The following is a 24,257-nucleotide window of genomic DNA, read 5'->3' on the forward strand; positions in this document are numbered from 1 at the left end:
GTGAGCATGGACGAGATACACCGAAGTATCTGTTTCCACGCGGTGTACCCCAATAACGTTGTGTCGCTTACACCTGCTTTAAAGAATTACGTTTTTGCGGAGCTTACCGTCGCAGTCTGTGGCAAAATCTTTTCGTCTGTTCGACTGCTCACGGGAAAGGTAGCATTGTGAAACACTGCAGAAACGAACGACTTCCTTACTTTTGCTCCGACTGACCATACTCCGTGAAAATTTCCCAGATTCTCAGTTGAGGATTTTTGCAGCTGGAAGTTACCTCAGAAACCCTGTTAATTCGTAATGTATTGAGCGAATCGCAAAACAGAAAGCATTTAACACGGAACACAAACAAAACGGGAAAACCAAATGCATTTTCAGACACAGCGAGCATGAATGCTAAATGTGAGACAGTCAGGGGGCATGAGCCATAACGTAATCACACAACTAACAACAGGGCAATTCCAAACTACTCTTTCAAACATACTGGAGCCTGAGTGCACCACCACTTCCCAGACAATGCTGCAAAGAGACAAAAAAAAGAACATAATAAGAATGGGCCATAAAAAGTGAATTTCACCAATCACAGTCTCGATTAGATTACCTTTCCCTTCCGATGACTCCAGGACTGAAATGAAGGAAGTGGGAGAAATTCAATAACATATGACATCGAAATACATTGGAACGATTTTCTCATTGGCCAGAAAACCAAATAACGACGAGTCGAGTCACCGTAGGACTCTGTTTCGCAACAACGATGAAATAGCAGTCTCCATTCGGTTCCAGTAAAAGCTCAACTTGCCTGGAACAGAAAGCAAGAGTAGAGCCGCTGGCGATTTTCCGCGCGGGAGGCGAACACGAGCATGACAGCACAGACACTTTGGAAAATTCGGCACTTACCAACACCACAATCAATTCCCCGGGAAGCAAACTCATTTTGCTTCTGTTTTAAACAGAAATGCCGCAGGGGATCGAAACAGCTTTTAAACTAGCTGCTCCGCAGAAATGGCAGCGGTGGGATTCGAACCCACGCCTCTGTCGAGACTGGAGCCTTAATCCAGCGCCTTAGACCGCTCGGCCACACTACCAACACGCCCACGACTCCATTTTCTTGCACTTCCAATTGTGTTCCTGCATAACAACAGATGTAAACTCACGTGAAAAGGGTTCCATGATCCCTCTCCGACTCGCACAGCTGCTGGGATGTGCCCGTCTACAATATCAATTTCTCAGCAGTTAACGATAGCCCATCAATCCAGACAAAAATCACTGGTAAACTGAGTCTATCTTCTCAGACTTCGATTCAGCTACAGATGTATCTGTGAGTGCGTGAGAATATATGATCGATTATGATTGGGTCAAATTACCATGAGCTACTTGACATTACTGCAATTTCGATTCTTGCTTTGCTCAATGATTTCACCCATTGCTCGAAACAGGACAACTTTCACGTTTACACGGAACATGAAACACACCGGACTACAGGGGAAATGCACAAAGCTGAGCAGGCCGTGTCCCAAATCATACCGTGCAGCATAGTTTCAGTCACTGTGTCTGTTTTGCAGAATAAGTTTCCCAAAGAATGTTCCACCCTAAAACCGGAGGTAGCATTACAATTCGAGAAGGACAGATTACATTGTGAGGAAGGTCTGACCTCGGGGCCGGTTCGAGATGCCACTTTCCTTGCCTTTTACCTAACCGTGCAATTTGCTGCAGATTGCACCTGGACATGAGCCTCATGGATACCAACTGAGTTGGAAACCTGTGTGGGAATCGATGAGAAAAAGCGACTCAATAAAGTTTAACAAGTTCCATGGTGCTTTTTAGAAATGCAGTTTCTCTTCACCTCAATCCAAAAGGCAGTTTCCGAACATAGTAACAGAAGTCAAAAGGTAATTACCTCACCCCACCCCCACTCCGGAAGAGGTGCTAACTGCCCTTGATTGCTTTTTGTTCACGATGTGAAGAGCTCTCACGCCTGAGTCACCGTCACGTCTCTGGTTGCTGAGTGAATCACAACGAAGGACTTTCTCCAGAGCTGCAACTGCCTCACTTCCCCACTCGCCCTCCCCGTTTACATTTTCCTGCTCGTCAGTGATTTAATGAAAACCAAATGGATGCGATGTCATTCTGTAGCCTCTCTGTCGATTCCTCCATTTCCGTTCCAACCTGGCTTAGATCTCGGGGCGCACCTTAATACTAGCGACGCTATGAAAGCACAGGTCCAGAGGTTCCTCTGAGAGTGGAATTTCTTTCATTGCTGTTGCTGATTGAATGAGCCACTAACGTGCGAACTGCTCCAAAACATGATTCAGGACCTCTGGTGCCAATTCTCACACGTTGAATAACGACAGACACCTTCCAAATGAGGTCTTTCAGAGACGACTTTGGGATACATTTGACAGACAGACTAGTTGAGGAATCCGTGGTGCACTGTGACACCAGCACATCAGCTTCTTCCCTGTCTTTGAACCGGGCCGCCTGCGCAAGGAATGCGAATGCGGTAATGCTTTTCGTGGAAGGATCAGAAGGGGGTAACTACACTCTCAAACAGAATGGCATATGATCAGAACCAGGTTGGAGAAAAACTTTACAATGCTTTTGCACAGTAATTAAACGGAGCGGCATTGCATTGCACTACGAGCGACGATTTATTCGAGCAAACTCGAAGGCAGGTTTGCACATGGGAAAGCAAGCAAACAAGCTCCGTTCTTGTCGATGTCAAAGGCTGCAGTTGAAGAGCAAAGCAGTTTCTGCCCAGTTGCGAACTGGGGACCTTTCGCGTGTAAGGCGAACGTGATGACCACTACACTACAGAAACAAGCCTCGGTCGTCCCCGCTGCAGCTCAGTGGCATCCAGCACTGAAAGTTGAAGCCATTCGACCTTTCACCTTTCTGTTTCCGTTAGCTCGTTGTTTAATGGGACTTGTTTAATTTTGGCTATGTGGTGAGCATGGACGAGATACACCGAAGTATCTGTTTCCACGCGGTGTACCCCAATAACGTTGTGTCGCTTACACCTGCTTTAAAGAATTACGTTTTTGCGGAGCTTACCGTCGCAGTCTGTGGCAAAATCTTTTCGTCTGTTCGACTGCTCACGGGAAAGGTAGCATTGTGAAACACTGCAGAAACGAACGACTTCCTTACTTTTGCTCCGACTGACCATACTCCGTGAAAATTTCCCAGATTCTCAGTTGAGGATTTTTGCAGCTGGAAGTTACCTCAGAAACCCTGTTAATTCGTAATGTATTGAGCGAATCGCAAAACAGAAAGCATTTAACACGGAACACAAACAAAACGGGAAAACCAAATGCATTTTCAGACACAGCGAGCATGAATGCTAAATGTGAGACAGTCAGGGGGCATGAGCCATAACGTAATCACACAACTAACAACAGGGCAATTCCAAACTACTCTTTCAAACATACTGGAGCCTGAGTGCACCACCACTTCCCAGACAATGCTGCAAAGAGACAAAAAAAGAACATAATAAGAATGGGCCATAAAAAGTGAATTTCACCAATCACAGTCTCGATTAGATTACCTTTCCCTTCCGATGACTCCAGGACTGAAATGAAGGAAGTGGGAGAAATTCAATAACATATGACATCGAAATACATTGGAACGATTTTCTCATTGGCCAGAAAACCAAATAACGACGAGTCGAGTCACCGTAGGACTCTGTTTCGCAACAACGATGAAATAGCAGTCTCCATTCGGTTCCAGTAAAAGCTCAACTTGCCTGGAACAGAAAGCAAGAGTAGAGCCGCTGGCGATTTTCCGCGCGGGAGGCGAACACGAGCATGACAGCACAGACACTTTGGAAAATTCGGCACTTACCAACACCACAATCAATTCCCCGGGAAGCAAACTCATTTTGCTTCTGTTTTAAACAGAAATGCCGCAGGGGATCGAAACAGCATTTAAACTAGCTGCTCCGCAGAAATGGCAGCGGTGGGATTCGAACCCACGCCTCTGTCGAGGCTGGAGCCTTAATCCAGCGCCTTAGACCGCTCGGCCACACTACCAACACGCCCACGACTCCATTTTCTTGCACTTCCAATTGTGTTCCTGCATAACAACAGATGTAAACTCACGTGAAAAGGGTTCCATGATCCCTCTCCGACTCGCACAGCTGCTGGGATGTGCCCGTCTACAATATCAATTTCTCAGCAGTTAACGATAGCCCATCAATCCAGACAAAAATCACTGGTAAACTGAGTCTATCTTCTCAGACTTCGATTCAGCTACAGATGTATCTGTGAGTGCGTGAGAATATATGATCGATTATGATTGGGTCAAATTACCATGAGCTACTTGACATTACTGCAATTTCGATTCTTGCTTTGCTCAATGATTTCACCCATTGCTCGAAACAGGACAACTTTCACGTTTACACGGAACATGAAACACACCGGACTACAGGGGAAATGCACAAAGCTGAGCAGGCCGTTTCCCAAATCATACCGTGCAGCATAGTTTCAGTCACTGTGTCTGTTTTGCAGAATAAGGTTCCCAAAGAATGTTCCACCCTAAAACCGGAGGTAGCATTACAATTCGAGAAGGACAGATTACATTGTGAGGAAGGTCTGACCTCGGGGCCGGTTCGAGATGCCACTTTCCTTGCCTTTTACCTAACCGTGCAATTTGCTGCAGATTGCACATGGACATGAGCCTCATGGATACCAACTGAGTTGGAAACCTGTGTGGGAATCGATGAGAAAAAGCGACTCAATAAAGTTTAACAAGTTCCATGGTGCTTATTAGAAATGCAGTTTCTCTTCACCTCAATCCAAAAGGCAGTTTCCGAACATAGTAACAGAAGTCAAAAGGTAATTACCTCACCCCACCCCCACTCCGGAAGAGGTGCTAACTGCCCTTGATTGCTTTTTGTTCACGATGTGAAGAGCTCTCACGCCTGAGTCACCGTCACGTCTCTGGTTGCTGAGTGAATCACAACGAAGGACTTTCTCCAGAGCTGCAACTGCCTCACTTCCCCACTCGCCCTCCCCGTTTACATTTTCCTGCTCGTCAGTGATTTAATGAAAACCAAATGGATGCGATGTCATTCTGTAGCCTCTCTGTCGATTCCTCCGTTTCCGTTCCAACCTGGCTTAGATCTCGGGGCGCACCTTAATACTAGCGACGCTATGAAAGCACAGGTCCAGAGGTTCCTCTGAGAGTGGAATTTCTTTCATTGCTGTTGCTGATTGAATGAACCACTAACGTGCGAACTGCTCCAAAACATGATTCAGGACCTCTGGTGCCAATTCTCACACGTTGAATAACGACAGACACCTTCCAAATGAGGTCTTTCAGAGACGACTTTGGGATACATTTGACAGACAGACTAGTTGAGGAATCCGTGGTGCACTGTGACACCAGCACATCAGCTTCTTCCCTGTCTTTGAACCGGGCCGCCTGCGCAAGGAATGCGAATGCGGTAATGCTTTTCGTGGAAGGATCAGAAGGGGGTAACTACACTCTCAAACAGAATGGCATATGATCAGAACCAGGTTGGAGAAAAACTTTACAATGCTTTTGCACAGTAATTAAACGGAGCGGCATTGCATTGCACTACGAGCGACGATTTATTCGAGCAAACTCGAAGGCAGGTTTGCACATGGGAAAGCAAGCAAACAAGCTCCGTTCTTGTCGATGTCAAAGGCTGCAGTTGAAGAGCAAAGCAGTTTCTGCCCAGTTGCGAACTGGGGACCTTTCGCGTGTAAGGCGAACGTGATGACCACTACACTACAGAAACAAGCCTCGGTCGTCCCCGCTGCAGCTCAGTGGCATCCAGCACTGAAAGTTGAAGCCATTCGACCTTTCACCTTTCTGTTTCCGTTAGCTCGTTGTTTAATGGGACTTGTTTAATTTTGGCTATGTGGTGAGCATGGACGAGATACACCGAAGTATCTGTTTCCACGCGGTGTACCCCAATAACGTTGTGTCGCTTACACCTGCTTTAAAGAATTACGTTTTTGCGGAGCTTACCGTCGCAGTCTGTGGCAAAATCTTTTCGTCTGTTCGACTGCTCACGGGAAAGGTAGCATTGTGAAACACTGCAGAAACGAACGACTTCCTTACTTTTGCTCCGACTGACCATACTCCGTGAAAATTTCCCAGATTCTCAGTTGAGGATTTTTGCAGCTGGAAGTTACCTCAGAAACCCTGTTAATTCGTAATGTATTGAGCGAATCGCAAAACAGAAAGCATTTAACACGGAACACAAACAAAACGGGAAAACCAAATGCATTTTCAGACACAGCGAGCATGAATGCTAAATGTGAGACAGTCAGGGGGCATGAGCCATAACGTAATCACACAACTAACAACAGGGCAATTCCAAACTACTCTTTCAAACATACTGGAGCCTGAGTGCACCACCACTTCCCAGACAATGCTGCAAAGAGACAAAAAAAAGAACATAATAAGAATGGGCCATAAAAAGTGAATTTCACCAATCACAGTCTCGATTAGATTACCTTTCCCTTCCGATGACTCCAGGACTGAAATGAAGGAAGTGGGAGAAATTCAATAACATATGACATCGAAATACATTGGAACGATTTTCTCATTGGCCAGAAAACCAAATAACGACGAGTCGAGTCACCGTAGGACTCTGTTTCGCAACAACGATGAAATAGCAGTCTCCATTCGGTTCCAGTAAAAGCTCAACTTGCCTGGAACAGAAAGCAAGAGTAGAGCCGCTGGCGATTTTCCGCGCGGGAGGCGAACACGAGCATGACAGCACAGACACTTTGGAAAATTCGGCACTTACCAACACCACAATCAATTCCCCGGGAAGCAAACTCATTTTGCTTCTGCTTTAAACAGAAATGCCGCAGGGGATCGAAACAGCTTTTAAACTAGCTGCTCCGCAGAAATGGCAGCGGTGGGATTCGAACCCACGCCTCTGTCGAGACAGGAGCCTTGATCCAGCGCCTTAGACCGCTCGGCCACACTACCAACACGCCCACGACTCCATTTTCTTGCACTTCCAATTGTGTTCCTGCATAACAACAGATGTAAACTCACGTGAAAAGGGTTCCATGATCCCTCTCCGACTCGCACAGCTGCTGGGATGTGCCCGTCTACAATATCAATTCCTCAGCAGTTAACGATAGCCCATCAATCCAGACAAAAATCACTGGTAAACTGAGTCTATCTTCTCAGACTTCGATTCAGCTACAGATGTATCTGTGAGTGCGTGAGAATATATGATCGATTATGATTGGGTCAAATTACCATGAGCTACTTGACATTACTGCAATTTCGATTCTTGCTTTGCTCAATGATTTCACCCATTGCTCGAAACAGGACAACTTTCACGTTTACACGGAACATGAAACACACCGGACTACAGGGGAAATGCACAAAGCTGAGCAGGCCGTTTCCCAAATCATACCGTGCAGCATAGTTTCAGTCACTGTGTCTGTTTTGCAGAATAAGGTTCCCAAAGAATGTTCCACCCTAAAACCGGAGGTAGCATTACAATTCGAGAAGGACAGATTACATTGTGAGGAAGGTCTGACCTCGGGGCCGGTTCGAGATGCCACTTTCCTTGCCTTTTACCTAACCGTGCAATTTGCTGCAGATTGCACCTGGACATGAGCCTCATGGATACCAACTGAGTTGGAAACCTGTGTGGGAATCGATGAGAAAAAGCGACTCAATAAAGTTTAACAAGTTCCATGGTGCTTATTAGAAATGCAGTTTCTCTTCACCTCAATCCAAAAGGCAGTTTCCGAACATAGTAACAGAAGTCAAAAGGTAATTACCTCACCCCACCCCCACTCCGGAAGAGGTGCTAACTGCCCTTGATTGCTTTTTGTTCACGATGTGAAGAGCTCTCACGCCTGAGTCACCGTCACGTCTCTGGTTGCTGAGTGAATCACAACGAAGGACTTTCTCCAGAGCTGCAACTGCCTCACTTCCCCACTCGCCCTCCCCGTTTACATTTTCCTGCTCGTCAGTGATTTAATGAAAACCAAATGGATGCGATGTCATTCTGTAGCCTCTCTGTCGATTCCTCCGTTTCCGTTCCAACCTGGCTTAGATCTCGGGGCGCACCTTAATACTAGCGACGCTATGAAAGCACAGGTCCAGAGGTTCCTCTGAGAGTGGAATTTCTTTCATTGCTGTTGCTGATTGAATGAACCACTAACGTGCGAACTGCTCCAAAACATGATTCAGGACCTCTGGTGCCAATTCTCACACGTTGAATAACGACAGACACCTTCCAAATGAGGTCTTTCAGAGACGACTTTGGGATACATTTGACAGACAGACTAGTTGAGGAATCCGTGGTGCACTGTGACACCAGCACATCAGCTTCTTCCCTGTCTTTGAACCGGGCCGCCTGCGCAAGGAATGCGAATGCGGTAATGCTTTTCGTGGAAGGATCAGAAGGGGGTAACTACACTCTCAAACAGAATGGCATATGATCAGAACCAGGTTGGAGAAAAACTTTACAATGCTTTTGCACAGTAATTAAACGGAGCGGCATTGCATTGCACTACGAGCGACGATTTATTCGAGCAAACTCGAAGGCAGGTTTGCACATGGGAAAGCAAGCAAACAAGCTCCGTTCTTGTCGATGTCAAAGGCTGCAGTTGAAGAGCAAAGCAGTTTCTGCCCAGTTGCGAACTGGGGACCTTTCGCGTGTAAGGCGAACGTGATGACCACTACACTACAGAAACAAGCCTCGGTCGTCCCCGCTGCAGCTCAGTGGCATCCAGCACTGAAAGTTGAAGCCATTCGACCTTTCACCTTTCTGTTTCCGTTAGCTCGTTGTTTAATGGGACTTGTTTAATTTTGGCTATGTGGTGAGCATGGACGAGATACACCGAAGTATCTGTTTCCACGCGGTGTACCCCAATAACGTTGTGTCGCTTACACCTGCTTTAAAGAATTACGTTTTTGCGGAGCTTACCGTCGCAGTCTGTGGCAAAATCTTTTCGTCTGTTCGACTGCTCACGGGAAAGGTAGCATTGTGAAACACTGCAGAAACGAACGACTTCCTTACTTTTGCTCCGACTGACCATACTCCGTGAAAATTTCCCAGATTCTCAGTTGAGGATTTTTGCAGCTGGAAGTTACCTCAGAAACCCTGTTAATTCGTAATGTATTGAGCGAATCGCAAAACAGAAAGCATTTAACACGGAACACAAACAAAACGGGAAAACCAAATGCATTTTCAGACACAGCGAGCATGAATGCTAAATGTGAGACAGTCAGGGGGCATGAGCCATAACGTAATCACACAACTAACAACAGGGCAATTCCAAACTACTCTTTCAAACATACTGGAGCCTGAGTGCACCACCACTTCCCAGACAATGCTGCAAAGAGACAAAAAAAAGAACATAATAAGAATGGGCCATAAAAAGTGAATTTCACCAATCACAGTCTCGATTAGATTACCTTTCCCTTCCGATGACTCCAGGACTGAAATGAAGGAAGTGGGAGAAATTCAATAACATATGACATCGAAATACATTGGAACGATTTTCTCATTGGCCAGAAAACCAAATAACGACGAGTCGAGTCACCGTAGGACTCTGTTTCGCAACAACGATGAAATAGCAGTCTCCATTCGGTTCCAGTAAAAGCTCAACTTGCCTGGAACAGAAAGCAAGAGTAGAGCCGCTGGCGATTTTCCGCGCGGGAGGCGAACACGAGCATGACAGCACAGACACTTTGGAAAATTCGGCACTTACCAACACCACAATCAATTCCCCGGGAAGCAAACTCATTTTGCTTCTGTTTTAAACAGAAATGCCGCAGGGGATCGAAACAGCTTTTAAACTAGCTGCTCCGCAGAAATGGCAGCGGTGGGATTCGAACCCACGCCTCTGTCGAGACTGGAGCCTTAATCCAGCGCCTTAGACCGCTCGGCCACACTACCAACACGCCCACGACTCCATTTTCTTGCACTTCCAATTGTGTTCCTGCATAACAACAGATGTAAACTCACGTGAAAAGGGTTCCATGATCCCTCTCCGACTCGCACAGCTGCTGGGATGTGCCCGTCTACAATATCATTTCCTCAGCAGTTAACGATAGCCCATCAATCCAGACAAAAATCACTGGTAAACTGAGTCTATCTTCTCAGACTTCGATTCAGCTACAGATGTATCTGTGAGTGCGTGAGAATATATGATCGATTATGATTGGGTCAAATTACCATGAGCTACTTGACATTACTGCAATTTCGATTCTTGCTTTGCTCAATGATTTCGCCCATTGCTCGAAACAGGACAACTTTCACGTTTACACGGAACATGAAACACACCGGACTACAGGGGAAATGCACAAAGCTGAGCAGGCCGTTTTCCAAATCATACCGTGCAGCATAGTTTCAGTCACTGTGTCTGTTTTGCAGAATAAGGTTCCCAAAGAATGTTCCACCCTAAAACCGGAGGTAGCATTACAATTCGAGAAGGACAGATTACATTGTGAGGAAGGTCTGACCTCGGGGCCGGTTCGAGATGCCACTTTCCTTGCCTTTTACCTAACCGTGCAATTTGCTGCAGATTGCACCTGGACATGAGCCTCATGGATACCAACTGAGTTGGAAACCTGTGTGGGAATCGATGAGAAAAAGCGACTCAATAAAGTTTAACAAGTTCCATGGTGCTTATTAGAAATGCAGTTTCTCTTCACCTCAATCCAAAAGGCAGTTTCCGAACATAGTAACAGAAGTCAAAAGGTAATTACCTCACCCCACCCCCACTCCGGAAGAGGTGCTAACTGCCCTTGATTGCTTTTTGTTCACGATGTGAAGAGCTCTCACGCCTGAGTCACCGTCACGTCTCTGGTTGCTGAGTGAATCACAACGAAGGACTTTCTCCAGAGCTGCAACTGCCTCACTTCCCCACTCGCCCTCCCCGTTTACATTTTCCTGCTCGTCAGTGATTTAATGAAAACCAAATGGATGCGATGTCATTCTGTAGCCTCTCTGTCGATTCCTCCGTTTCCGTTCCAACCTGGCTTAGATCTCGGGGCGCACCTTAATACTAGCGACGCTATGAAAGCACAGGTCCAGAGGTTCCTCTGAGAGTGGAATTTCTTTCATTGCTGTTGCTGATTGAATGAACCACTAACGTGCGAACTGCTCCAAAACATGATTCAGGACCTCTGGTGCCAATTCTCACACGTTGAATAACGACAGACACCTTCCAAATGAGGTCTTTCAGAGACGACTTTGGGATACATTTGACAGACAGACTAGTTGAGGAATCCGTGGTGCACTGTGACACCAGCACATCAGCTTCTTCCCTGTCTTTGAACCGGGCCGCCTGCGCAAGGAATGCGAATGCGGTAATGCTTTTCGTGGAAGGATCAGAAGGGGGTAACTACACTCTCAAACAGAATGGCATATGATCAGAACCAGGTTGGAGAAAAACTTTACAATGCTTTTGCACAGTAATTAAACGGAGCGGCATTGCATTGCACTACGAGCGACCATTTATTCGAGCAAACTCGAAGGCAGGTTTGCACATGGGAAAGCAAGCAAACAAGCTCCGTTCTTGTCGATGTCAAAGGCTGCAGTTGAAGAGCAAAGCAGTTTCTGCCCAGTTGCGAACTGGGGACCTTTCGCGTGTAAGGCGAACGTGATGACCACTACACTACAGAAACAAGCCTCGGTCGTCCCCGCTGCAGCTCAGTGGCATCCAGCACTGAAAGTTGAAGCCATTCGACCTTTCACCTTTCTGTTTCCGTTAGCTCGTTGTTTAATGGGACTTGTTTAATTTTGGCTATGTGGTGAGCATGGACGAGATACACCGAAGTATCTGTTTCCACGCGGTGTACCCCAATAACGTTGTGTCGCTTACACCTGCTTTAAAGAATTACGTTTTTGCGGAGCTTACCGTCGCAGTCTGTGGCAAAATCTTTTCGTCTGTTCGACTGCTCACGGGAAAGGTAGCATTGTGAAACACTGCAGAAACGAACGACTTCCTTACTTTTGCTCCGACTGACCATACTCCGTGAAAATTTCCCAGATTCTCAGTTGAGGATTTTTGCAGCTGGAAGTTACCTCAGAAACCCTGTTAATTCGTAATGTATTGAGCGAATCGCAAAACAGAAAGCATTTAACACGGAACACAAACAAAACGGGAAAACCAAATGCATTTTCAGACACAGCGAGCATGAATGCTAAATGTGAGACAGTCAGGGGGCATGAGCCATAACGTAATCACACAACTAACAACAGGGCAATTCCAAACTACTCTTTCAAACATACTGGAGCCTGAGTGCACCACCACTTCCCAGACAATGCTGCAAAGAGACAAAAAAAAGAACATAATAAGAATGGGCCATAAAAAGTGAATTTCACCAATCACAGTCTCGATTAGATTACCTTTCCCTTCCGATGACTCCAGGACTGAAATGAAGGAAGTGGGAGAAATTCAATAACATATGACATCGAAATACATTGGAACGATTTTCTCATTGGCCAGAAAACCAAATAACGACGAGTCGAGTCACCGTAGGACTCTGTTTCGCAACAACGATGAAATAGCAGTCTCCATTCGGTTCCAGTAAAAGCTCAACTTGCCTGGAACAGAAAGCAAGAGTAGAGCCGCTGGCGATTTTCCGCGCGGGAGGCGAACACGAGCATGACAGCACAGACACTTTGGAAAATTCGGCACTTACCAACACCACAATCAATTCCCCGGGAAGCAAACTCATTTTGCTTCTGTTTTAAACAGAAATGCCGCAGGGGATCGAAACAGCTTTTAAACTAGCTGCTCCGCAGAAATGGCAGCGGTGGGATTCGAACCCACGCCTCTGTCGAGACTGGAGCCTTAATCCAGCGCCTTAGACCGCTCGGCCACACTACCAACACGCCCACGACTCCATTTTCTTGCACTTCCAATTGTGTTCCTGCATAACAACAGATGTAAACTCACGTGAAAAGGGTTCCATGATCCCTCTCCGACTCGCACAGCTGCTGGGATGTGCCCGTCTACAATATCATTTCCTCAGCAGTTAACGATAGCCCATCAATCCAGACAAAAATCACTGGTAAACTGAGTCTATCTTCTCAGACTTCGATTCAGCTACAGATGTATCTGTGAGTGCGTGAGAATATATGATCGATTATGATTGGGTCAAATTACCATGAGCTACTTGACATTACTGCAATTTCGATTCTTGCTTTGCTCAATGATTTCACCCATTGCTCGAAACAGGACAACTTTCACGTTTACACGGAACATGAAACACACCGGACTACAGGGGAAATGCACAAAGCTGAGCAGGCCGTTTCCCAAATCATACCGTGCAGCATAGTTTCAGTCACTGTGTCTGTTTTGCAGAATAAGGTTCCCAAAGAATGTTCCACCCTAAAACCGGAGGTAGCATTACAATTCGAGAAGGACAGATTACATTGTGAGGAAGGTCTGACCTCGGGGCCGGTTCGAGATGCCACTTTCCTTGCCTTTTACCTAACCGTGCAATTTGCTGCAGATTGCACCTGGACATGAGCCTCATGGATACCAACTGAGTTGGAAACCTGTGTGGGAATCGATGAGAAAAAGCGACTCAATAAAGTTTAACAAGTTCCATGGTGCTTATTAGAAATGCAGTTTCTCTTCACCTCAATCCAAAAGGCAGTTTCCGAACATAGTAACAGAAGTCAAAAGGTAATTACCTCACCCCACCCCCACTCCGGAAGAGGTGCTAACTGCCCTTGATTGCTTTTTGTTCACGATGTGAAGAGCTCTCACGCCTGAGTCACCGTCACGTCTCTGGTTGCTGAGTGAATCACAACGAAGGACTTTCTCCAGAGCTGCAACTGCCTCACTTCCCCACTCGCCCTCCCCGTTTACATTTTCCTGCTCGTCAGTGATTTAATGAAAACCAAATGGATGCGATGTCATTCTGTAGCCTCTCTGTCGATTCCTCCGTTTCCGTTCCAACCTGGCTTAGATCTCGGGGCGCACCTTAATACTAGCGACGCTATGAAAGCACAGGTCCAGAGGTTCCTCTGAGAGTGGAATTTCTTTCATTGCTGTTGCTGATTGAATGAACCACTAACGTGCGAACTGCTCCAAAACATGATTCAGGACCTCTGGTGCCAATTCTCACACGTTGAATAACGACAGACACCTTCCAAATGAGGTCTTTCAGAGACGACTTTGGGATACATTTGACAGACAGACTAGTTGAGGAATCCGTGGTGCACTGTGACACCAGCACATCAGCTTCTTCCCTGTCTTTGAACCGGGCCGCCTGCGCAAGGAATGCGAATGCGGTAATGCTTTTCGTGGAAGGATCAGAAGGGGGTAACTACACTCTCAAACAGAATGGCATATGATCAGAACCAGGTTGGAGAAAAACTTTACAATGCTTTTGCACAGTAATTAAACGGAGCGGCATTGCATTGCACTACGAGCGACGATTTATTCGAGCAAACTCGAAGGCAGGTTTGCACATGGGAAAGCAAGCAAACAAGCTCCGTTCTTGTCGATGTCAAAGGCTGCAGTTGAAGAGCAAAGCAGTTTCTGCCCAGTTGCGAACTGGGGACCTTTCGCGTGTAAGGCGAACGTGATGACCACTACACTACAGAAACAAGCCTCGGTCGTCCCCGCTGCAGCTCAGTGGCATCCAGCACTGAAAGTTGAAGCCATTCGACCTTTCACCTTTCTGTTTCCGTTAGCTCGTTGTTTAATGGGACTTGTTTAATTTTGGCTATGTGGTGAGCATGGACGAGATACACCGAAGTATCTGTTTCCACGCGGTGTACCCCAATAACGTTGTGTCGCTTACACCTGCTTTAAAGAATTACGTTTTTGCGGAGCTTACCGTCGCAGTCTGTGGCAAAATCTTTTCGTCTGTTCGACTGCTCACGGGAAAGGTAGCATTGTGAAACACTGCAGAAACGAACGACTTCCTTACTTTTGCTCCGACTGACCATACTCCGTGAAAATTTCCCAGATTCTCAGTTGAGGATTTTTGCAGCTGGAAGTTACCTCAGAAACCCTGTTAATTCGTAATGTATTGAGCGAATCGCAAAACAGAAAGCATTTAACACGGAACACAAACAAAACGGGAAAACCAAATGCATTTTCAGACACAGCGAGCATGAATGCTAAATGTGAGACAGTCAGGGGGCATGAGCCATAACGTAATCACACAACTAACAACAGGGCAATTCCAAACTACTCTTTCAAACATACTGGAGCCTGAGTGCACCACCACTTCCCAGACAATGCTGCAAAGAGACAAAAAAAAGAACATAATAAGAATGGGCCATAAAAAGTGAATTTCACCAATCACAGTCTCGATTAGATTACCTTTCCCTTCCGATGACTCCAGGACTGAAATGAAGGAAGTGGGAGAAATTCAATAACATATGACATCGAAATACATTGGAACGATTTTCTCATTGGCCAGAAAACCAAATAACGACGAGTCGAGTCACCGTAGGACTCTGTTTCGCAACAACGATGAAATAGCAGTCTCCATTCGGTTCCAGTAAAAGCTCAACTTGCCTGGAACAGAAAGCAAGAGTAGAGCCGCTGGCGATTTTCCGCGCGGGAGGCGAACACGAGCATGACAGCACAGACACTTTGGAAAATTCGGCACTTACCAACACCACAATCAATTCCCCGGGAAGCAAACTCATTTTGCTTCTGTTTTAAACAGAAATGCCGCAGGGGATCGAAACAGCTTTTAAACTAGCTGCTCCGCAGAAATGGCAGCGGTGGGATTCGAACCCACGCCTCTGTCGAGACTGGAGCCTTAATCCAGCGCCTTAGACCGCTCGGCCACACTACCAACACGCCCACGACTCCATTTTCTTGCACTTCCAATTGTGTTCCTGCATAACAACAGATGTAAACTCACGTGAAAAGGGTTCCATGATCCCTCTCCGACTCGCACAGCTGCTGGGATGTGCCCGTCTACAATATCAATTTCTCAGCAGTTAACGATAGCCCATCAATCCAGACAAAAATCACTGGTAAACTGAGTCTATCTTCTCAGACTTCGATTCAGCTACAGATGTATCTGTGAGTGCGTGAGAATATATGATCGATTATGATTGGGTCAAATTACCATGAGCTACTTGACATTACTGCAATTTCGATTCTTGCTTTGCTCAATGATTTCACCCATTGCTCGAAACAGGACAACTTTCACGTTTACACGGAACATGAAACACACCGGACTACAGGGGAAATGCACAAAGCTGAGCAGGCCGTTTCCCAAATCATACCGTGCAGCATAGTTTCAGTCACTGTGTCTGTTTTGCAGAATAAGGTTCCCAAAGAATGTTCCACCCTAAAACCGGAGGTAGCATTACAATTCGAGAAGGACAGATTACATTGTGAGGAAGGTCTGACCTCGGGGCCGGTTCGAGATGCCACTTTCCTTGCCTTTTACCTAACCGTGCAATTTGCTGCAGATTGCACCTGGACATGAGCCTCATGGATACCAACTGAGTTGGAAACCTGTGTGGGAATCGATGAGAAAAAGCGACTCAATAAAGTTTAACAAGTTCCATGGTGCTTATTAGAAATGCAGTTTCTCTTCACCTCAATCCAAAAGGCAGTTTCCGAACATAGTAACAGAAGTCAAAAGGTAATTACCTCACCCCACCCCCACTCCGGAAGAGGTGCTAACTGCCCTTGATTGCTTTTTGTTCACGATGTGAAGAGCTCTCACGCCTGAGTCACCGTCACGTCTCTGGTTGCTGAGTGAATCACAACGAAGGACTTTCTCCAGAGCTGCAACTGCCTCACTTCCCCACTCGCCCTCCCCGTTTACATTTTCCTGCTCGTCAGTGATTTAATGAAAACCAAATGGATGCGATGTCATTCTGTAGCCTCTCTGTCGATTCCTCCGTTTCCGTTCCAACCTGGCTTAGATCTCGGGGCGCACCTTAATACTAGCGACGCTATGAAAGCACAGGTCCAGAGGTTCCTCTGAGAGTGGAATTTCTTTCATTGCTGTTGCTGATTGAATGAACCACTAACGTGCGAACTGCTCCAAAACATGATTCAGGACCTCTGGTGCCAATTCTCACACGTTGAATAACGACAGACACCTTCCAAATGAGGTCTTTCAGAGACGACTTTGGGATACATTTGACAGACAGACTAGTTGAGGAATCCGTGGTGCACTGTGACACCAGCACATCAGCTTCTTCCCTGTCTTTGAACCGGGCCGCCTGCGCAAGGAATGCGAATGCGGTAATGCTTTTCGTGGAAGGATCAGAAGGGAGTAACTACACTCTCAAAAGGCATATCATCATTTACAATTCTTTCCACAGTATTTAAATGGGATTGTATTGCAGTTCACTTCGAGAGCAGATTTGTTCAAGCAAATTCGACGGCAGGTTTGCAAATGGGAAAGCAAGCAAGAAAACTCGGTTTTTGACGATGTCAAAGGCTGCAGTTGTAGTACAAAGCAGTTTGTGCCCACTTTCGAACTGGGGACGTTTCGCGCATCAGGCGAACGTGATGACTGCTACACTACAGAAACAAGCCACATTCACCCCTCCTGCGGCTCCGTGGCATTCAGCACTGAAAGTTGAAGCCATTGTACCTTTCACCTTTCTGTTTCCAACAGCGCGTTGCTGTAATTGACATCTTGAAAAGGTTAAAAAAAAGACACTCTTCCAACTCAGTTCCAACACGTTTCCAACTCAGTTATTATCATTGTGGCTCGTGTCAAGGCGTGAATGTCCCTGCAGCAAATTGCACGGTTCACGTAAAGTGCAGAAAAACATGCGCACCAACCTGCACCAATACCTGTCTCCTGTTATTAAACTGTTATAGACAGAAACACCAGCACACAACCTTCCACCACTACACTGTCTCCTGCCAATAAGCAGATATATGTAGAAACACACACAACCCTCCATCATCACACTGTCTCCTTCCATTAAGTAGATATACACAGAAACACACACAACTCTCCACCAAAACCCTGTTTCTTGCCACTAATCAGATATACACTAAAACACAAAACACAAGCCTCCACCGCCACGTTGTCTCATGCTATCAAGCAGATATATACTGAAGCACATACACACACTACCCTTCACCAACACCTTGCCTCCGATCAATAAGCAGATATACACAGAAACACACACAAATCTCTAAAACACCTTCCTGTCTCCTGCCATTAAACAAATATAACAGAAACACACACCCACACAACTATTCACTACCACATTGTTTTCTGCCATTAAACAAATATACCCAGAAACACACACACAATCATTCACGACCACACTGTCTCCTGCCATTACACAGATCTACACAGAAACACACGCAAACACACTCACACACACAATGGTCTACCATCACACACTCACCGGCAATTAAACAGGTATAAAAAGAAACACACACACATCTCGACACCATCCCCCAGTCTCTTGCCATTAAATAGACATACACAGAAACACACACACACAACCCTTCACCACCACGCTGTCTCCTGCAATTAAACTGATATACACAGAAACACACACAAACCCCTTCACCACCACATTGTTTTCTGCCATTAAACAGATATACACAAGAACACACACACACGCACACACAATCCTTGACACCCAATTTGTGTCCTGTCATTGAGCAGGTATACACAGAAACACACACGCAACCCTCCACCTGTCTCCTGTAATTAAACAGATATGTACAGAAATACACACACAAAACTCCAGCACCACACTGTCTCCGGCTATTAAACAGTTATACACAGAAACACACACACAATCCTCCAACACCACCTTGTTCTCCTATTATTAAGCAGAGATATACAGAAATACACACACAACCCTCCACCACCACCCTGTCACCAGTCCTTAAACAGATATACACAGAAACACACACACATACACAAACCTCCATGACACCCCATCTCCTACCCATAAACAGATATATACAGTAACGCATATACAAATCCCTCCACCACCACCCTGTCTCCTGAAATTAAGCATATATACACAGAAACAACACACACACCATCCTCCTCCAACACCCTGTCTCCTGCAAATAAACAGATGTACACAGAAACATACACGCATATCTTCAGCACCACCCTGTCTCCTGTAATTAAGCAGATATATACAGAAAACGCACACAACCCTGCACCACCACCTTATCAACGACAATTAAAGAGACTGGCACAAAAAAAAACGCACAGACAACCCTACACCAACACTCTGTCTCCTGGCATTAAACAGATATACACAGAAACACACACACACACACACACACACACACATACACACACACACACACACACACACACACACACACACACACACAACCCTCCAACACCACACTGTTCTCGTGCCATTGAGCAGATATACACAGAAATACACACACACAACCCTCAACCATCACCCTGTCTCCTGCCCGAAAACAGATGTACACAGAAGCACACACACAACCCTCCATTGCCAGCCTGTCTCCTGCAATTCAATTTATATATATATACAGAAACACACAAATCCCCACTACCTCCCTGTCAGCAGCCATTAAATACATATATGCAGAAACACACACAGAGTCCTCCACCACAACCTTATTTCCTGCCACTAAGTGGATATACACACAAACACGCACTCTACAATTGAACCACAACCATTTCTCCTGCCACTAAACAGATATGCATAGAAAAGCACACACACACACAATCCTCGACCGCCACCCTGTCTGCTGACATTAAACTGATATACACACAAACACACACACGTCTGTTCACCACCACCCTGTTCTGCTGCCATTTTGCAGATATATACAAAAGCACACACACACAACCCTTGACCACCATCATGTCTCCTGCCCTGAAACAGATATACACAGAAACACACACATATACAGAACCCTCCACCACCACCCCGTTTGCTGCCGTTAATCAGATGTACACATAAACACACACAGACACAACCCTCCACCATCACACTCTCTCTGGCGATTAAACCGATACAAACAGAAACACAAACTAATCTCGACACCATCACCCTGTCTCCTGCCATTAAACATACATTCACAGAAACACACACAACCCTCCACCACAACCCTGTCCCCTGCGATTAAACAGATATACGTAGAAATGCACAAACACACAATTATTAACCACCACATTGTTTTATGCCATTAAACAGATGTACACAGAAACACCCACACACAAACACACACAAAACCCCCGACCAACATCTTGTTGCCTGCCATAAGCAGATATGCACAGAAACGCACGCACAACCCTCAAGCACCACCACGTCTCCTGCAATTAAACATATATACACAGAAACACACACACACCAACCTCGACCACCACCCTGTCACCTGCCATTAAACAGATATACATAGAAACACACATACAACCTTCTACGAACACCCTGTCTATTGACCTTAAACAGGTATACACAGAAACATACACAATCCTCCACCACCCTGCCACCTGCCACTAAGCACACAGACACAGAAACACAGACACTCTACCCTTCAACACCACTGTCTCCTGACATTGAATAGAGGTACGCAGAAACACACACAACCCTCCATGACCATCCTGTCACCTGCCATTGAGCAGGTATACAGAGAAACACTCACACAGAATCATGTCACCTGCCATTTAGCATATATACGCAGAAGCACACACACAACCCTCCACACCAACATGCCACCTGCCATTAAACAGTTATACACAGAAACACACACACAGCACACTCCACTCCCACCCTGTCTATAGCCCTTAAATAGATATACACATTGGCACACATGCACACAACCCAATATGACCATCCTGCCTCCTGACATTAAACAGGTAGACACTGAACCCAATGCACAACCCTCCACCACCACCCTGTTTCCTGCCTTTAAGCGGACATACACACAAACACACACACATCCCTCAACCACCACCCTGTTTCCTGCCATGAAAAAGATATATGCAGAAACTCACACATACATACAGACACGCACACACACACACACACACACACACACACACGCGCACACACGCACACAAGTACACACAAAACTCCATGAACACGCTGCCTCCTGCCATTGGACAGATATACACAAAAACACACACATCAAACTGTCTCGTGCCAGTAAGCACATATATACGGAAACACACAGTCACTCACTCAAATCTCCTCGACCACCCTGTCTCCTGTCATCAAACAGTTATACACGGAAATACACACACACACAACTTCCACGAAATTTACAGCTGAGGGAACGGCAGTTACGATGCGATTAGGCAAGATTTAGGAAGTAGAGGATGGGGAAGGAACCTGCAGGGAATGGGCACATTAGAAATGTGGAGCTTATTCAAGGAAACGCTCCTGAGAGTCCTAGATAAATATGTACCTGTCAGGCAGGGAGGAAGCTGTAGAGCGCAGGAGCCGTGGTTTACGAAGGAAATGGAATCTCTGGTCAAGAGGAAGAGGGAGGCTTACGGTCGGATGAGATGTGAATACTCAGTTAGGGCACTTGAGGGTTACAAGGTAGCCAGGAAAGACCTAAAGAGAGAGCTCAGAAGAGCCAGAAGGAGACATGAGAAGTTGTTGACCGATAGGATCAGGGTAAACCATAAAGCTTTCTATAGGTATTTAAGGAATAAAAGAATGACAAGAGTAAAATTAGGGGCAATCAAGAATATTAATGGGAAGTTGTGTGAAGAGTCGGAGGAGCTGGAGAAAGCACTAAATGAATATTTTTCGACAGTATTCAATCTAGAAAACGACAATGTTGTCGAGAAGAATACTGAAATACGGGCTATTAGACTAGGTGGGATTGAGGTTCACAATGAAGAGGTATTAGAAATCCTGCAGAGTGTCAAAATAAATAAGTCCACTGGGCCGGATGGGATTTAGCCTGGGATCCTCTGGGAAGCAAGGGAGGAGGTTGCCGAGCCTTTGGCATTGAACTTTAAATCGTAATTGTCGACAGGAATAGGGCTAGAAGACTGGAGGATAGCAAATGTGGTTCCCCTGTTCAAGCAGGGGAGTAGAGACAACCCTGGTAATTATAGACCAGTGAGCCTTACTTCAGTTATTGGTAAAGTGTTGGAAAAGGTTATAACAGATAGGATTTACAATCATCTAGAAAATAATAATTTGATAATGGAGAGTCAGCACGGTTTTGTGAAGGTTATGTCGTGCCTCACAAACCGTATTGAGTTCTTTGAGAAAGTGACCAAACAGGTAGATGAGAGTAAACTAGATGATGTGGTGAAAATCGATATCAGCAACGCATTTGATAAGATTCTCCACAGTAGGCTATCGTTCAAAATGCGGAGGAATGGGATTGTAGGAGATATAGCAGGTTGGATCAGTACTTGGCTGGCTGAAAGAAGACAGAGGGTGCTGGTTGATGGGAAATGTTCATCTGGAGTTCAGTTACTAGTGATGTGCCGCAAGTGTCGGTGTTGGGTCCACTGCTGTCCATCATTTTTATAAACGACCTGGATAAGAGAGTAGAAGGGTGGGTTAGTAAATTTGCAGATAACACTAAGGTCGGTGGAGTTGTGGATAGTGACGAAAGAGGTTACAGAGAGACATAGATAAGCTGCAGAGCTGGGCTGAGAGGTTGCAAATGGAGTTTAATGTGGACAAGTGAGAGGTGATGCACTTTGTCAGAGGAACAGCAATTCAAAGTACTGGGCTTATGTTAAGATTCTTGGTAGTGTAGATGGGCAGAGAGATCTCGGTGTCCAGGTACACAGATCCTTGAAAGTTGCCACCCAGGTTGACTGTGTTGTTAGAAGGCATTAATATAGGGATCGAGTTCTGAAACCATGAGGTTATGCTACATCTGTACAAAACTCTGGTGCGGCCGCACTTGGAGTATTGTGTACAGTTCTGGTCACCGCAATATAAGAAGTATAAGAAGTATGCTTTGAAAAGAGTGCAGAAGAGATTTACTAGGATGTTGCCTGGTATGCAGAGAAATCGTCTGAGGAAAATCTGAGGGACTTGAGGCTGTTTTCGTTGGAGAGAGGTTTGAGACGTGACTCAATAGAGACATATAAGATAATCAGAGAATTAGATAGGGTGGACAGGGAGAGCATTTTTCCAAGTATGGTGACGGCAAGCACGAGGGGCATAGCTTTAAATTGAGAGGTGACAGATATAGGACAGATGTCAGAGGTAGTTTCTTTACTCAGAGAGTAGTAAGGGTATGGAATGCTTTGCCTGCAATGGTAGTGGATTCGCCAACTTTAAGTAAATTTAAGTCGTCATTGGACAAGCATGTGAACGTACATGGAATAGTGTAGGTTAGATAGGCTTCAGATTGGAATGACAGGTCGGCGCAACATTGAGGGCCGAAGGGCCTGTACTGCGCCATAATGATCTATATTCTATGTTCTATGAACACCCTGCTTACTGACCTTAAACGGATATACGCAAAAACACACATGCATACACAACCGTCCACCACCACCCTGTCTCCTGCCGTCAGCACATAGATACAGGAATACAGACACAATACTCTCCACTACCACCTGTCTCCTGCCTTTAAGCAGGTATATACACAAACACACAACCACAAACACATACACATCTCTTGACCACCACCCCGTTTCCTGTCGTTCATCAGATATACACAGAAACACACACGCACACCCCTCCACCACCACACTCTCTCCAGCCCATAAAACAGATATACACAGAAACACGCACACATCCCTCTACCATCACCCTGTCTCCTGCCCTTAAACAGATATACACAGAAATACATATACATACAGAACGCTCCACCGCCACACTGTTTCCTGCAATTAATCAGATACACAAAGAAACAGACACACACAACCCTCCACCACCACCAGTCTGTCTCCCGTCATTAAGCAGATACTTACAGAAAAACATACACATCCCTGCACCACCACCCTAACACCAGCATTAAACAGACAGACACAGAAAAACAAACAAACAAACAGACAACCCTCCACCAACACTCTGTCTCCTGGTATTAAATAGATATACACAGAAACACACACATACCCCTCCACCACCACCACCCTGTCTCCTGCCATTTTACAGATATGCACAGAAACACAAACACACAAACCTCCACCACCAACGTGTCTCCTACCAATAAGCACTTAGACACGGAAACACAGGCATCTACAATCCAACACCACCCTGTCTCCTGCCATTATAAAGGATATACGCAGAAACACCCACATGCACAACACTCCATGAACACCCTGCCTCCTGCCATTGCACAGATATACACAATAACATACACACACCAAATTGTCTCGTGCCATTAAGC

The 24,257-nt window shown here is 45.8% G+C and overlaps 5 non-coding genes across 5 annotated transcripts; all 5 read right to left on the reverse strand.

Moving 5' to 3' along the window:
- Positions 1 to 1,000: 1,000 nt before the first annotated feature.
- Positions 1,001 to 1,082, reverse strand: trnal-aag (transfer RNA leucine (anticodon AAG)). Its single transcript has one exon. It is a non-coding gene; the product is annotated as a tRNA-Leu (tRNA).
- Positions 1,083 to 3,940: 2,858 nt separating this feature from the next.
- trnal-aag (transfer RNA leucine (anticodon AAG)) lies at positions 3,941 to 4,022 on the reverse strand. Its single transcript has one exon. It is a non-coding gene; the product is annotated as a tRNA-Leu (tRNA).
- A 5,800-nt stretch (positions 4,023 to 9,822) lies between these two features.
- trnal-aag (transfer RNA leucine (anticodon AAG)) lies at positions 9,823 to 9,904 on the reverse strand. The gene has a single exon. It is a non-coding gene; the product is annotated as a tRNA-Leu (tRNA).
- A 2,859-nt stretch (positions 9,905 to 12,763) lies between these two features.
- trnal-aag (transfer RNA leucine (anticodon AAG)) lies at positions 12,764 to 12,845 on the reverse strand. Its single transcript has one exon. It is a non-coding gene; the product is annotated as a tRNA-Leu (tRNA).
- A 2,859-nt stretch (positions 12,846 to 15,704) lies between these two features.
- On the reverse strand, positions 15,705 to 15,786 carry trnal-aag (transfer RNA leucine (anticodon AAG)). The gene has a single exon. It is a non-coding gene; the product is annotated as a tRNA-Leu (tRNA).
- Positions 15,787 to 24,257: the final 8,471 nt, after the last annotated feature.

The sequence above is a fragment of the Chiloscyllium punctatum genome, chromosome 18 (genome assembly GCF_047496795.1).
Source record: "Chiloscyllium punctatum isolate Juve2018m chromosome 18, sChiPun1.3, whole genome shotgun sequence".
Lineage (NCBI taxonomy): Eukaryota > Metazoa > Chordata > Chondrichthyes > Orectolobiformes > Hemiscylliidae > Chiloscyllium > Chiloscyllium punctatum.